The following is a 16762-nucleotide window of genomic DNA, read 5'->3' on the forward strand; positions in this document are numbered from 1 at the left end:
CCTGCATCCCTGGTTTAAAACCCTGCCAACACTGAATATAATAAAATAATAATAATAAAACAAACAACAACAAAAAAAGCCCCTGCCAACAAATCAACAGCACTGGAATTCAGAGAACATACTTTTGCAAGCCAACCAATCAGGGCCAGCCTCCTCGCTCTGAACGTCAGCCAATCAGGAAGGGACTCACTGCATTAAACACGCCTCTGACTGCCAACCAATCAACAACAGCCTCATCAGATGACGTCATGTTAGTTCTCTCTTCCCCTAAGCTGCCGCTGATGTTAGTAGTTTCCTCTGATGGAGAGACGCTAAGGAAGCCGTTAACTCCAGGTTTGTCTTTTTATTTCAGATACTGAATGGTGGTCGCATCGTTTGACGAATGCAGTAATGAAAAAGGTGCCGTAAAATAAAGAGATTGTGGTAAGTGACCAATACAAACCAGAACTAAGAATAAAATAACCATGAGGTTGTGATGATTGAACAGGATGTTCCAAGATGACAAAGTAAAGTAAAACTAATGAGAACAAAACAACAACAACAAGCAAGGTTGGGGAAGGGGATTGGGAAGAAGTTTAAGAGGTTTGATTTCCTGATTTTTTTTTTTACCTGGCATCATTTAGCAATATCTAAAATTCAGTACGTTAAAAATGATTCTAATACATGAGTACTCGCCTAATATTTTCTTAAATTATTTTTATTGTAATATAATTATGTACCAACATGACCAGATATCATCCTCAAATCCTTGTAGTTCTGATACAAAGTAAATATGCACAAAACTAGTAAAAATCAGCTTAGTGACAACAATTTATTTTAAGTGAGTTGTATGCCTGACCTGAGGCTTGAGCTCATGAACCGGATATCAAGAATCACATGCTCTACTGACTGAGCCAGTCAGACCCCCTCAGCAACAGTTTAAAAATAAATTTTGAGTATCACATAGGTATGGAAAAGAGCACAAATCATTACATAGCAAGGTGAATTTTCACAAGATGACCTCACATGCATGCAGTCAGCACCTGGATCAAGATTTAAAATATTACCAGTATCCCAGAGCCACCTCTTGTTCTTTCTGCCACTCATCTTCTCCCCCAACAAAGGTAACCCCAAGTCTGATTCCTGACACTAGATTCATGTTGCCTTTTTTTGAACTTTATAAAAATGGAATCATACAGGTGCACCTGGGTGGCTCAGTCAGCTGAGTGACCAACTCCTGGTTTCGGCTCAGGTCATGATCTCCGGGGTCATTGGACTTAGCCCCCGGACGCGCTCCACACTCAGTGGGGAGCCTGCTTGGGATTCTTTCTCTCCTTCTCCCTCCGCCCCTCCCCCCCAATTAAATAAATAAATAGATAGATCTTTAAAAAAATGGGATCCTACAATGCGCTCTCTTTTGTGACTGGCCGCTTTCACTCAGCTTCCACCTGTGACATTGATCCACATTGTTGCATGTGGTTGTTGTTCATTTTCACTTTGCATTGCATACTATTGTGTGAATACACCACAATTATCCATTCTACCGATAATGGGCATTTGAACTATTTCTGGGTTTCGGCTCCTACTCATAGTGCTTCCGTGAACATTCTTACCCATCTGTGTCTTTTGGTGAACATATATACATATATCTATTATGTCTATTGGTAGGAGTGGAGTTGCTCAGGCAGAGTATACATATGTTCAGCTTAAGCAGATGCTGCCAAACAGTTACTCAAAAGAGTTGTAGCAATTTCTATTTCCACCAGCACTGCGTGAAAGTTGCAGATGTTCCATATTCTTGCCAACAGTTGGTACTGTCAGTCTTTTTAATTTTAGCCATTCTGGTGAGTGTTCAGTGATTATCTCATTGTAATATTATGTGCATTTCCCTGACAACTAATGATGTTGAGCATTTTTTTTCAAATGTTTATTAACCATTTGGGTATTCTCTTTTATGTAGTGTCCACTCACATTTTTAAAATTAAAAATAGGATTATCTGTCTTTTTAAGTTGATTTGGAGAAGTTTTTATATGTTATGAGTCTAAGCCTATTATTTGATGTAGTTATAACAGAAGTTCTTAATTTTAATGAAGGCCAGGGTTATAAAGGTATCCTGTGTTTTCATCTAGGAGCTTGGTTGTTTTACATTTAATATTTAGATTTGCAATCCATCTGGAATTGATTTTTGTGTATAGGGTGAGGTAGGGGTCAAGATTCATTTTTTTCCCCATAGAGATTTCCAGTTGACCCAACACCACTTACTGAAAAGACCATCCTTCCTCCCCTGCCTTGCAATTCCATCATAAATCAAATGACTACCTAAAAAGTTTGTTTCTGGACTATTTTTAGGTCCATTGGTTGATCTGTCTATCCCTTTGCCAATAAGATTGTCTTAATTACTGTAGCTTTGTAATCAGTCTTGATACCTTACCATGTAAGTCCTTTAGTTTTGTTCTTTAAGATTTTAGTGACGTTTCTTGGTCATTTTATTTCCATATAAATTTTAGATTTAGATTGTCAATTTCTTCAGGGGGAAAAAAGCCTGTTGGGGTTTTGACTGGGAATAATTTGAATCTATATATAAGTTGGGGAGAACTAATATCTTTCCGACTCAGGAGGTATCCCCCTGTTTTTTTAAGTTTTCTCTAATTATACTGAATAATATTTTGTAGTTTTCTGAATGGAGGTCTTGCCTATCCTTTGATGGATTTATTCCCAGACATTTGATTTTTTATGCTATTATAAATGGTAGTTATAAATATTTTGTACCTTGTTAAATTCAATTATTGATTCTAATAGTTGATCTGTTGTTTCATCTTTTTTTTCAACTTTTAAAATCATATCATCTGATTCTGGTGGACTAGGGGCAGACTACTTTATCCAATCTAGATTTGAGGTCATTCGAGGCTCCACTTCTGTATTTATGAGAGTTGGCTTATTTCCATTGTCCTAAATCCTAGAGTGGAGGATTTTAGGGGTCCTAACAAAGCCTGAGGTGTTTCACAGGGCCTTTCCTCCTAAACCCCGATTTTGTCTCCCTAGATTTAAAAACTCTGTTTAGCTTCTAGCTTCTTGGTCCCTAGTTATGTATTGGAAAATGCTGGAGGAGAAAAGTAGAGCTGAATGTCAGGCCCTCCTCCATGCCGCTCTTCCTTCTGGAATCTTGGCTCCAGAAATCTCTACTTGCTTTCCGTTGTTATTTAAAAAATTATAGCCGCCTGAGTGGATGTGAAGTTGTGCCTCCTTGTAACTTTGATTTCCATTTATTTAAATGGTTATCAATATTGAACATCTTTTCATGTGCTTATTTGGCCATTTGTATATCTTTTTTGGAGAAAAGTCTTTTCAGATCCTTTGTCTATTTTAAAATTGTGTTATTTGCCTGTTTTTATTGTTGAGCTGTGTGAGTTCTTTATATATTTTGGATACCAGTCTTTTATCAGACATAATTTGCAAATATCTTCTCCCATTCTGTGAACTGTCTTTTTACTTTCTTGACGGTATTGAGTGCAGCCAAAAGTTTTAAATTTTGATGAAGTCCAATTTCTTTCTTTTTCCCTTTGTTGCTTGTGCTTTTGGTGTTGTACCTAAGAAGGCTTTGCCTGATGTCAGGTCACATAACTTTCCTCCTGTGTTTTCTCAGGAGCTTCATGGTTTAAGCTCTTACATTGAGCTGTACATTTAGGTCTGTACTCTGTTGTGAGTTAACTTTTGTGTATGGTGTGAGGACGGGGCCCTTCATTCTTTTGCACGCAGGTATCCCGTTGTCTGAGGGCTCTTTGCCCCACATCTTTTGAATAATCCCTTCGTCGGGTGCCTGGGTGGCTCAGTTGGTTAAGCGACTGCCTTTGGCTCAGGTAATGATCCCGGGGTCCTGGGATCGAGTCCCACATCAGGCTCCCTGCTCAGCAGGGAGTCTGTTTCTCCCTCTGACTCTACCCCCTCTTGGGCTCTCTCACTCTCTCTCTCAAATAAGTAAATACAGTCTTAAAAAAAAAAGGATAATCCCTTCATCACATTCCCCACAATGACTCTGGGACCCGTACTCCTACATGGCCTCATGCTTGCCCACAGACTGGTGATTCCTGGGACATTTCCCTCTTGATGCAATTAGTTCTTATGCATTTCTTCCCCAGGACCTAGAGTAAATTCTAGATTGGTTCAGTCAAGAATTTTAGCTTTGCCATCTTCATGACTTAGTACAGAGCAAGGAATATATGTAATTTCATGGGAGAGTCTTGGTCAGACTACTAGGTTATAAAAGAGACCCATCCCACAGGCCCCCCCAGTTTCCTTTGGTGGAAGAAAACACATGGTCTGGCAGTCAGAGCCTGCTCTGCTCCAACACCTGCCACTCTGCTCTTTCTACCAAACTGGCATCCAAGCCCATTTCCTCATTGTAGGTTCTGATGGGGTGCTAACTCTTCCCACTAAGGGCATTAAAGCAAAATGACTTGTTCTTTTCCCCAAAGGAACCCCATGAATACAACCAAGTGCCTGAAGATTTCCTGGGTGTCTAAAGCCCATCCACCAAGAGGTCTGCTTTTTGATACTCTTCAGAAATTTCCACATAACTTTGAGCATGCCACTTCTTTTTTTTTTTAAGATTTTATTTATTTATTTGACAGAGAGAGACAGCGAGAGAGGGAACACAAGCAGGGGGAGTGGGAGAGGGAGAAGCAGGCTTCCTGCCTAGCAGGGAGCCCGATGCAGGGCTCGATCCCAGGACCCTGGGATCATGACCTGAGCCGAAGGCAGACACTCAACGACTGAGCCACCCAGGTGCCCCGAGCATGCCACTTCTATTTCTGTTTCTGAAAAGTGGGAGTTTAAAGTCTCTGCCTTTAAACATAAAGACAAAAATAATGCTACCCTCCTCAAATTTGGGATAGAATCTTTGAATCTGAATACTGTTCATGAAATATATAGAGACATCTGGATGATAGCTTGATGCAGATGAAGTACTGCGTTCCTGCAGTTTCTTTCCTGGCCCCATGTTCAACTGTCACTTACCATTTGTAAATAGCTTTTCCTCTGGAAGATTTAGAGACTCCTCATGATTAGGAAGGACCTCATCTTCCTTCCTACTATAATGTCCCTGTGTTAAAAAAAAAAAAAAAAAAAAAAAAGCAGAAAGCAGAATCAGCGCTAGGAGGGAGTGTTTAGCCACCAGAGGGAAGACTTACCCTCTGGGCCAGGGTCTTTGATATTCTGAAGGCTCCAAGCCTCAGCAGACAGGGAGGGGAGCAGTGGGGTCTCTGTCCCTTGCTGCTATGTCTCGGGGGTATACAAAAGGAAAAACGACAAACTGAGATAAATCTTGTGTATCAAGTTGAGGAAATGTGGATGAACTGAACCATTCACTGAGTTATTGTGTACCTAGCCCCGTACCTTGTGGTGAAGTTCCAGTAAAGTTTCATTTTCATTAGGTTCTTAATTCAATCAACAAATATTTATTGCGCACCCACTGCATGCCAGGCTTGGTGCTTGAGATAGCAAGGGCCAAAGAGCTCAGCTGCCATGGGGCTTATGGTCCAGTGGGGAAATCTGGAAATAGATATCAATCTGGAAACAAATATAACCCTAAATACAGATAAACTACAAACATAACTATGAAGAAAAAATTAAAGGGGTTCAATAAGATACACGAGCAAAGAGCCTAATTAATTCGGGGAAGGCTTTCTGAGTGTGTTGGCTACTTGTTTTAATCAGTTGTTTTATTGGGGTGTAGTTGATGCACCATGTTACATTAGTTTCAGGCGCTCAGCATAGTGATCCAACAAGCCGTGATGGTTAATTTTATGCGTTTGTGTAACTGGGCTAAGGGATGCCAAGAGAAAGCTGGTAGAGTGTTATTTCCGGGTGTGTTGGGAGGGTGTTTCTGGAAGGAGTTAACATTTGAATTGGTGAGTTGAGGAAAGCAGAGGGCCCTCCCCAACGTGGGTGAGCATCACCCAACCCCCTGAGGGCCTGAATAGATCAAAAAGGCAGAGGAAGGGTGAATGCGTGCTCTCTCTGATTCATCTGAAAAATGTGTCTTCTCCTGCCCTTCTGCCCTCAGACTGGGGTGCTTGTGGTTCTCAGGCTTACACCATCAGTCCTTTGAACTCAAAACTGAATAATACCACTGGCTCACCTGGGTCTCTAGCTTGCAGATGGCAGATTGTGGGACTTCTCAGCCTGTAGATGCATAAGCCAATTCCTATAATCGATCTCTTCTTATGTATGTATGTATCCGATTGATTGTTATTCTAGAGAATTCTGATTAATATACAGAGCACACAACAGACTAGAAATAAAGGAGGCACACTGGGAGGAAGAAGGTTCTAGGGAGAGGGAACGGCGGGTGCCAAGGGCCTGGGGTCAGAATGAGCTTGGTTCCTGTGAGGAATTGAGGAAGCCAGTGTGCCTGGGTGAACCTGCAGAGAGCAAGGAGATGAGACCAAAAGACAGCAGGGATGTGCTACATGTTTTGACTTTCTATCCTAAGTACAGCGGGAAATAATTCTAGGGTTTTCAGTAGGGAAGTGATATGGTCAGATTTTATATGCACATCTTGCAGGTCTCCATGAGGACAGTAAACTCTTTAAAGCAGGGCCAGAGTCTTATGTTTCTTTATATGCTTCGCAGAGCCAGCATCGTGCTGTGGGCATCCCAGGGGCCTGGCGGGGTGTGTTGTGATGATGATTCATGTAGGAATTCTCTTCACTTTAGGTTCAAAAGTTGTTTTTTTTTTTTTTTTTGCACTTGATAAAAATAGAATATCCGTGTTCCCTTTAACACAATTTAGGAAAACTAGGGTTATTTTAGTGTACCGCAAGGATAAATGGCTTTCTCTTCACGTACACAGAGGTATGTCTGTATGCACACACATCACACACTATGCGTGTGCACACACTTCAAGTGAGACCATTTCTTACCACTGGCAATCCATACATGATTTATGACTTTTCCTAACCCCTCTCTGTATCTAGCTGAAGACTCTTTCTTTTTTCAATTCGCCTAAAATATTGTCCAGCTAATAAATAGGTTCAAAGACAGACAAAAGGAGCTTCCACAAGTTATGAGAAAATGTCGGGCTCTTGAAAGACCTCCACAGATACAAAAACATAAATCTCACAAAGCTCTTTTGAAATGTCATTCACCTTCCTTTCTCATAGGAAATCAGGGCCCGGAGAGAAATTAACTAACGTTACAGTTCATCTGGACCTTGTTACTCAACCCAGGATAAGGATGGTCGAGGAGGACGGACCCAGTAGAAGCAGACCCGTTCGGAGTTTTATAGTTTCCCATTAAGAAAAAAAAAAAAAAAAAACCCTCCTGAGCTTTCTAGTAAGACAAATGTATTTATCCAACATTCGGCACCTGGAAGATATTATTCACTGATGACAATCCAAAGAGTTATCTGTTCGCTAGGGTTGGGATTGCAAACTAGCAATGCAGAAACAGGAGTCATCACTTGGTTCTGAAGCAATGGGGCTTCTTTCTAGAAGCCACATAAAGCCATCAGGGATGTTTTAAGGTCCTGAAGCCTGAGGCCTTAGCCGGCTGGGGAAGTGTGCTTTTTTTTTTTTTTTTCCTTTAAGTTTTTTTATTGTTGTGTTAATCACCATAGATTAGGAAGTGTGCTTCTTAATATCACTTCTGGTTACTAGCATTCATGTTTTAGGAAAATACAGCTTCGTTCACTTATTCACACATTCCCCCCTCTTACCTCTCTTCCTCCCTCTTCCTTTCTGTGCATCAGATATAGTTCCATTGCTCATGTATAATAGATGCAGAAGCGGATGCACAGAACTTTAGGCACGGTCCCTGGCTTCCTAGAATTTTCATTCTAGTGGGAAATAAAAGATATGCAATGCGCGCAAGAGGGAACCTGAAAAGTACTCTGAGATTGTAAAAACGTGTCCCGAGCAGGGATGCCGGCTCGGGCTGGTGAGGAGGCTGTTAAGGATGATGAGGTAGTCGGGAGTCAGGATTTAGGAAACAGAGGCTCCAAGGAGGTCCTCCTCTTATCAGTTTGCTCTGGGAAGGAGCTGATTCATCCTCACGCGGGGCTTGAGTGGCAAAATTTCCACTGTCAGGTGATGTTTTTGGATATAGTGCTGCTGATGCCTGGCGCCAAGGCTGGCCTCCCCTTATCCCTGCCCCGAGGGATTAGCCTGAGCAAAGCTTTGTATGCTCCTGTAGAAGTGGGCGTTGAGAATTTATTTTCTCTTCTTCCCTCTTAGTCCCCTCTGCTCCTGAAGGAGAGGAGCTGTCAGATGCCACCTCCCTGTGTTTTCTTCATCGTGGGGACCTGGTGGACGCTTCCTTTCTCACTGTTTTCCCTCGAGTGTGTTTTTATACCCCTTCTTGGATTAACCACCTTGGGACTCCGTATGTTGGCCTCGGTGCGTGTCTACTTTACCCAGCACACAAATACATCGTCTTATACCCTCCAGCAGAGGCAAGGGATGGGGAGGGACTTTCAGATGTCGTTCGAATCCAGTCTGCTGCCTCCAGAAAAAAATGGCCTGTGTTCCGAGATGCCCATGCCCTCTCAGAAAATAGGAAAACCTATTTATCCCTGGTGGGATGTGCCCCCTGTGCCATCTGGGGCTATTCTTAGTGATGCTTCAAGGAGATCCTTTTTGAAGTCTTTGGGGCCAAAATAGTACCCGCTCCAAGAGGCAGTATTAGCAATGTGGCTAAGGAAGCCGATTCCTGCAGACGTGCTGTCTGCATCCAAATCCTGGTTCAGCCATTTACCAGCGGAGACACCTGCTACCCGAGGCATCTGCTTTCTACCTCCACCGGGAGGTGCCTGCCGGTACGTACCTCCCACGCTCCCGGGAGGATTTTATCCCTGCAGTGTCTAGGAGGGGCCCTGGCACAGAATAACTATCATACATGTTTTCTCTATGACCATGCCACCTTGGATCATAGGGAAAATCCATTCTTAGGCTAAATTCTCATTAGCAGCTTCTTTCTGTGTCTTACCTGGTAAGAGGTGTTTTGCTAAGGAAGACTGGTAACTTGTTCCTGCGGCTAAAGAGAGACCTAGATTGGGGATCACTGACTTTCTTCCGTCCCTTCCCAGGCAGTGTCCCCAGCCCCAGCCCCAGGTAACTGCTGTCCTGCTTTCTGTCTCCACGCATTAGGTTCGTCTTTCCTAGAGTGTCATGTAAATGGAAACCTACGGTGTGTAGTCTTCTGTGTCTGACTTGGTTTGCTCAGCATGATGTTTTCCAGGTTCACCTGTCTTGGTGTGGATATCAGTTCCTTTCGTTTTCTTGCTGAGTACTCTTGGATAGGGCAGGGACATGGTCACATCACAATTGTGTATCCATTCGCCTGCTGGTGGACATTTGTTTTATTTCCAGTTTGGAATATTCGAAATAAGGGTGCTCTGAGCATTCTTGCACATATCTTTATATAGACATATGTTTTCCTTTTTCTCGAGTGAATACTGAGGTGTGGGATTTGGGGGTCATGTGGGGCCAGTGCCTGTTTTACTGTTCAAGCAATTTCCAGAACGTTTTCCAAAATAGTGGCACTGGTTTCATTCTCACCAGTAAGTATGAGAGTTCCGGTTGCTTCATATCACTAACACTTGGCATTGTCCAAATTTAAACATTTTCTAGCTATCCTAATAGTGCTGTTCCCCTATGGTTTTAATTTGCATTTCACTGGTGACTAATCATGTTAAGCATCTTTTCGTGCGCTTATTAAGAGTGGGCTTGTCTTCATTGGCAAAGCGTCTGTTGAAATCTTTTACCCATGTTTCTTTAGGTTGCATTGTTTGCCTTTTGTTTATAAGAGTTCTTTATATAATGTAGTTACAACTCCCTTGTCAACTAGATGTATTATGGCTATTTTCTTCCAATCTAGTTTTAAAAGCTTTTGCCCCTCCCATGCAATATTGGGTGTTGATCAGGAGTTAACTCACCCACAAGTAGCTCTGAACCAGGGGATCCTTAAAGAAACACCAAGTCATTGCTCACCCCTGCAACCTGCTATTTCTTCTACTCTTGGAGCTAAATGTTTACGTTTAGAGTTGAAAAGACACCCTGTGTGAGCATAGAAACAGTATTCCATCTAGTGCTGTCAGAAAGAAACAGCTCTTAGACCCAGCATCCCCAAATCTGCAAGATGGAACAAACAGATGTTTTGTCCATCACAGAAGGGGGTCTATCACATTTCTGAAAAGTTGTCTCTTTCTCTGCAGCGTCCTGGCTTTTATTAGTGGCAGTCTGACCAGATGGGCCGTCCCTGGCCTCTTTGATTCTCTTCCAGCAAAGAGTGAAGTTATCCAAGACCTGCAAGGTAGGTCCTGTCTACTCCTGTAGGCTTAGAGGATGGGCAGTGGAGGCCACTCTAGCCTTACGGAGTAGAACCCAGAAGGCATTTATCAGATCAGGAGAGTAAACCTCTTGACCAGAAGCAGCTAAAGGAGAAAGTGGTGGTGGAGGCAGTCAGGAAATTTCTACTTTCCATTCTTGTCTAACACATAGTAAAGTAATAAACATACTGTTGAATGTTCCTCGAGCACGTACTAGTTGCCAGGCACTGTGATGAACAGCTAACACAGATCTCGTTGAATCTTCATAAGAACCCAAATAGGAAGGCACTTTTATTATTGTCATCTCAGAGAAGGGAATGGAATCTTAGAGCAATTATATAACCGCTGATGGCCGAGCTGGGACATTGACTCATGTCTGACACCAAACCTGTGTTTGAGATATTTCCGAAACCTTCCCCCTTACGGAGACGGACTGAGCCTTTGTTGTCAGCTTACACTTTCTTTTGTCTTTCTCACTCCCTTTTCTCTGCTAATCCTACAACTTCCCAGAGGAAACGATGGGGCCCAATTCTTTTCTGACTCCTTTGCTTAGAACAGAATTCCTGATTCCCCGGGCAGGAGGGGAAGAGGTGCTGTCTCTGCATCATTGACGCGCTGATTTACTGACTGATCAATGCAGATTGTACTGTGAACACAGCTCACGGAACCAAATCCTTATCCTCACTCATGCTAAGGATGTATTTCCTGATTTCTTTATGACCGTGAGAGAGAAGGCTGACCCAGGACATTCTGCAGACACATTCCAGGACCTTCACAAGAGCCCCATTTCTATCAGTATCTTTCCTTCTTCCATAAAATGCATTCTAGGTTTTGAGAAGAGAGCCACACAGCTGAGCTGAGATGTACTCACCGGGTGCTCAGTGAGGCTCACTTACTATGATGAAGGAGCTCACTTCCACATGAGCCAGGCGCTGAGACCGATTCAACGTTTTGCCCCAGAGAGATCGCTCGTGTCCACATGTCCTGATCTTCAAGTTTGCTTGCGTTGGAACGGTGAGTGTTGAAACTAGGAATGCCAAGTGTCCACACTACTTAATCCAAGATGGCCCTTGATTTCTCTGTGAGGTAACTTTGTCTGTATCCTGGGATAGTAAATGAAAGAAGGAATTAGGAAGTGTCCTTTCAGAAGTAAAAGAGGGAAATGAATACCCAAGTCCATAATGGAAACTGAGGCTTAGGAAGGCCTTACCTGCGTCACTAGGTCCCTCTCAGCAGAACCCCGGGGAGGATGTGCTGCTCAGCGGTGGGAGTCATGGAGGAGGCAGGAGGGAGATAAACCGGAGAAGGAAAGAGCACGTGTCGTGCTCGCAGGTTCCTGCAGGAGCTTGTTTGGTGGGTAGAAGGTGGAGTGTGTTTCTACACACTCATGAGCGCGGGGAGGGAGGCGGCCTGTGTGTGTGTGTGTGTGTGTGTGTGGCCCCTGAAGATGACACACATCAGTCCTAGCTATGCTCTGTGCCCTGGCCTGGTCCCTGGCATGACTGAAGGGCTTTTAAATGTGAGGAAACCCACTTCGGGAGCCCTCCTCGGTAGCCTGCACTTGTGGGAATCTGCCGGGCCCTCGGGTAACTCAGCTTGAGGCTTTTGATCAGTGCCCACACCAAGAGCTGTTAACACGGTCCTTTACTGGCCTGAAGCAATGCAGAGAAGTTTTGTTTTGGTTTAGGTTAGCTTGGTGGTTATAAGGCTTTTTTTTTTTTTTTTTTTTTTTTTTTGGGCGGTGGGGGGGGTGACGGGGAGAATAAAAGCACATTTATTTCCTTTTTTATTTTATTTTTGAATTTTTATTTTATTATTTTTTATTTATTTTATTTTTTTATTAGTTTCATAGGGAGAGTTTAGTGATTCATCAGTTGCATTACAACACCCAGTGCTCATTCTAGCACATGTCCTCCTTAATGCCCATCACCCAGTTACCACATCCCCCCCACCGACCTCCTGTCCAGCAACCCTCAGTTTGTTCCCTAGAGTTTAGTGTTTCTTATGGTTTGCCTCCCTCTCAGTTTTCATCTTATTTTATTTTCCCTTAGAATGAAATCTGGCCATTTGCAATGACGTGGATGGAACTAGAGGGTATTACACTAAGTGAAATAAGTCAGAGGAAGACAAATACCATAGGATGTCACTCGTATGTGCAATTTAAGAAACAAAACAGATGACATTTATTTCCCCCCCCTTTTTTTTTGAATCAGTGAGTACTTAGATTAGTGCCTGCTCTTTTTTTATTTTGAAGAAGAAGAGGAGGGGGAATTTGGAGTTTGATTCTGGGAAAGAATAGCCCAGACCTAGTTTAGGTAGAACCGAGAGGTGAGTAAAATGTATTGCCTGAGCCTGGATCCTCATCACCACCCCCACATCCTCATCTGTCAGGCATTACTTTCTCCTCCAGCTTTTGGGAAGGCCTCTGCCTATCAGCCATTTACCCGTAGTATAAATTTTGGTAATCAGTCTCTTTCTAAGGGGGCAGGGTGGTATAGTGGTCCATGGAGCCAGCCTGCCTGAGTCTCTTAATAAATGAATGCCTTTACTTAGCTGTTCTCTGCTTGTTACTCTCTTTAGATTGCTTCCAACATTTCCGCATGTTACCTAATAGCACCGCAAATGTATTTATATAGAGAGATTTCATTCCTGTGGGCTGATTTACTCCCAGCAGTGGGATTGCTGGGTTTAAAGGCATCCCGCTTGTGTGTGAACCTGGCAAGTTACTCTAAGCTCACCTTTCCTCATGTGTAAAGTGGGATCGGAAGTAATAGTACTTTCCTCACGGGCTTGTTATAAGTAGTAAGTGAATCACGCATGCAAAACACTTAGAATAGCTGGCACATAGTAGTTATTACACTCGATGCTTTATTTGTTAATTATTATGATGTCAGTTTTAAGCCTTGTCTCCAATTGTGAAATGAAGGATTAGCCTTTATTGGAAAACATCTTTGGTGTTAGGGAGTGGTGGGAAAGTTGTTCCTTTATTTTATTTTTTTAAAGGACTTTTTATTTATTCATTTGAAAGAGAAGAGCAAGAGCACAAGCAAGGGGGAGCATCAGAGGGAGAGGGAGAAGTGGACTCCCCGCTGAGCAGGGAGCCCAACGAGGGGCTCGACCCCAGGACTCCGGGATCACAACCTGAGCCGAATGCAGACACTTAACTGACTGAGCCACCCAGAAAAGTGGTTCCTTTAGAGGGAGGCATTTTAGCTGATGCTTGGAGGCAGGTGTCTAATGGTAGTGTCAGGGACATGGGTCTGCCGTCAGAGGCAAGTGGCAACTGGGGCAGCCCGAGGAGCTCTCTTTGCTCTGGCCAACCCCAGCAGCCCAGGGTCTGAAGCAAGTCAGCTCCCTTGACTACAAGCTTGCTCCCCTCCTACCATGCTCCACAGAGCTGGAGGGACAGTGAAGAGCACATCAGAAGGGCTGAGAGATTACGTTTGAGAAAAGGAGCCCCATTGAGGAACAATGCCGTTTCATCACCTGCTTCTGCCTGTCACCTCTGCTGCCCCCAGAACCCAGGCATCGCGTAAATGTTTACAGGGCTCTTTGAAGGCCAGTGGTTGCTGAGGCCCTGGGGCTCCAGTGCCTTTAAGTTCAAGCCCTTAAAGCAGTGGACTGTGAATTCTGGGCCCCTGGGAGCCTGGCACCGCTGTCTCACGTGATTTCCCCAAAGCTCACATCAAATGCTTTTAAATAGTCAGGTGAGCCTCAAGACAAGTGCCATCATGACTTCCTCGATATTAATACTGAGCATTTTTTTTTAAATTTATTTTCCCCAGATTTATTGAGATATAATTGACATATAACTTGTACATTTAAAGTGTACAACCTGTTGATTTGATATACTTACATATTGCAAGATGATTACTGCCATAGGGTTAGCTCACACCTCTGTCGCATCACACAATTACCGTTTCTCTTCTGTAGTGAGAACATTGAAGATCTACTCTCTTGGCAACTTTCAAGCATGTAATACAGTATTATTACGTATAATCACCATGCTGTACATTGCATCATCAGAACTTATTCATCTTATAACTGAAACTTTATGCCCTTTGACCAGGATCTCCCCATTCCCCCCACCCCCCAGCCCATGGCAACCACCATTCTAGTCTCACTTTCTGTGAGTTTGGCTTTTTTAGATTCCACATATAAGTGATCTCATAAGGTACTCATCTTTGTCTGACTTATCTCACCTAGCATAATGCCCTCAGGGTTGCTCCATGTTGTAGCAAATGGCAGGATTTCCTTCTTTCTCATGGCCGAGTAATATTTCATTGGATGTACATGCCCCAATTTCTTGATTTGTTCATTCACTGATGGAGCTTTAGGTTCTTTCCATATCCTGGCTGTTGTGAATAATGCCGCAACGAACACGAGAGTGCAGATATCTTTTCCAGGTCCTGCTTTCATTTCCTTGGGATAAATATCCAGAAGTGGGATTACTGGATCATATGGGAGTTTCTATTTTTAATTTTTTGAGGAACCTCCATATTGTTTTCCACAGTGGCTGCACCAATTTACATTCCCACCAACAGCGCCCAAGAGTTCCTTTTTCTCCTATACTTATTATCTCTTATCTTTTTGATGATAACCATTCTTACAGTATACTGGCCATTTTATGCCCTGATGATTTGGATGTACTATACATACCAATGGTCTATTGAAGGCTGACATTTCTTGATTTAAAGGGAAATCATCTCAATGTATTTTTTTTATCTTCCTTATCTGTTATTTATTTTTTTAAAGATTTTACTTATTTATTTGACAGAGAGAGAGAGAGACACAGCCAGAGAGGGAACATAAGCATGGAGAATGGGAGAGGGAGAAGCAGGCTTCCCGCTGAACAGGGAGCCCAATGCGGGGCTCGATCCCAGGACCCCGGGATCATGACCTGAGCTGAAGGCAGATGCTTAACAACTGAGCCACCCAGGAGCCCTTCTTCCTTATCTGTTATTGATTACTCTTAGACTTCGACAGTGAGGAAGGAGGGACTAGTACATGGGGGATGACTAATAAATGTTTGTTGAATAAAGGGGGCGCCTGGGTGGCTCAGTCATTTAAGTGTCCAACTCTTGATTTCAGCTCAGGTCATGATCTCAGGGTTCTGGGATCAAGCCCCGAGTTGGGCTCCATGCTCAGCAGGGAGTCTGCTTGAGGATTCGCTCTCCTTCCCTCCCTCTGCCTCCCCCTCCACTCACACAGAGGCTCTCTATCCAAGATAAAAATAAATAAATCTTTTTGAAAAATTAAAAAGATGTTTGTTGAATAAATGAATGGATGGATGTACCATAGTTTACTTAGTTGTTCTATATTGCTGGGTTTTTGGGTTTCTTCCATTTAAAAAAATTATAAATAATGTTACCTTCAATATATTTGTGTATGTAGCTTTTTCTTTTATGTTATTTCCTTTCAGAAGTTGGATTTCTGGGTCAAAGTGTATGAACAATGTTATGGCATTTGATAGGTTTCTAAGCTTCTTTGCTCAAGGGTTGTACCAATTTTGGATGCTCCCAGCAATGTTTTGGGGCCAGTTCACACCATGGCTTTGGGAGTTAACATCACATTTTTTGCTACTTTATTAGGTAAATACTGGTATCTTGATATTTAAAATTTTGCATTTCTTTGATTTCCAATGAGACTATTTTTCTGTATTCATTACTTATTGTATTTATTATTTTGTGACTTCTGTTCATTTCTCTTTTCTATTATCAATTAAATAACATTTTTATCTACTTAAGATATTAACCCTTTATCCTATTTGCTGCAAATGTTTTCCCTAGTCTATTTTTCCCTTTCCTTTTTCTTTCTCTTCCCTCCCTCCCTCCCTCCTTCCCTCCCTCCTCCCTCCCTCCCTCCTCCCTCCCTCCCTTCCTTCCCTCCCTCCTCCCTCCCTCCCTCCTTCCCTCCCTCCTCCCTCCCTCCCTCCTTCCCTCCCTCCTCCCTCCCTCCCTCCCTCCCTCCCTCCCTCCTTCCCTCCCTCCCTTCCTTCCTTCCTTCCATCCATCCATCCATCCATTATTTTAATGTTCAGGTAGTCAAATCTGTTGATCTTTTCCTTTGCCTCCTTTTTTATAAGCGCTAGGAATGCAAATACAAGCAATAGGGGAAAGGTAGGCACCTAATTCATGAGCTGGGAAAATTTCTCTAGTTTTATGTTTCTGGCTAGTTTACACCTCACTCCGTATTTACTTTAGGAAGTTTTGGGTCATATGATTATTACTAGTGTGAAGGGTATGATAGAGTTCTAATACCTTTGGCATTGTGCTTTTGTTCAATGGGATTTAGGAGCAGGTAGGCAGGAGGCTCACTTTCTTCTTCCTCCTTCCACATTCCCTTTGTGGAAACTCAAGATGGCAAGAGGGGAGAAAAGCAGCTGGCTTGAGTGTTGGGGGAAGGAAGAGGATTATCATAGTGAAATGCCTTTGGAGGGACCAACTACCTTCTAAATA

General features: G+C 43.0%; 1 long non-coding RNA gene across 2 annotated transcripts in view; it reads left to right on the forward strand.

Moving 5' to 3' along the window:
- Nucleotides 1-290: 290 nt before the first annotated feature.
- Nucleotides 291-16762, forward strand: part of LOC113934055 — a 35301-nt gene continuing 18829 nt past the window's right edge. For both annotated transcript variants that reach the window (XR_003523588.2, XR_004819546.1), the window contains exons 1-3: nt 291-423; nt 10191-10288; nt 11133-11318. This is a non-coding gene — a long non-coding RNA (uncharacterized LOC113934055). The remainder of the gene's footprint in view (nt 424-10190; nt 10289-11132; nt 11319-16762) is intronic.

This window comes from Zalophus californianus, chromosome 13 (genome assembly GCF_009762305.2).
Source record: "Zalophus californianus isolate mZalCal1 chromosome 13, mZalCal1.pri.v2, whole genome shotgun sequence".
Lineage (NCBI taxonomy): Eukaryota > Metazoa > Chordata > Mammalia > Carnivora > Otariidae > Zalophus > Zalophus californianus.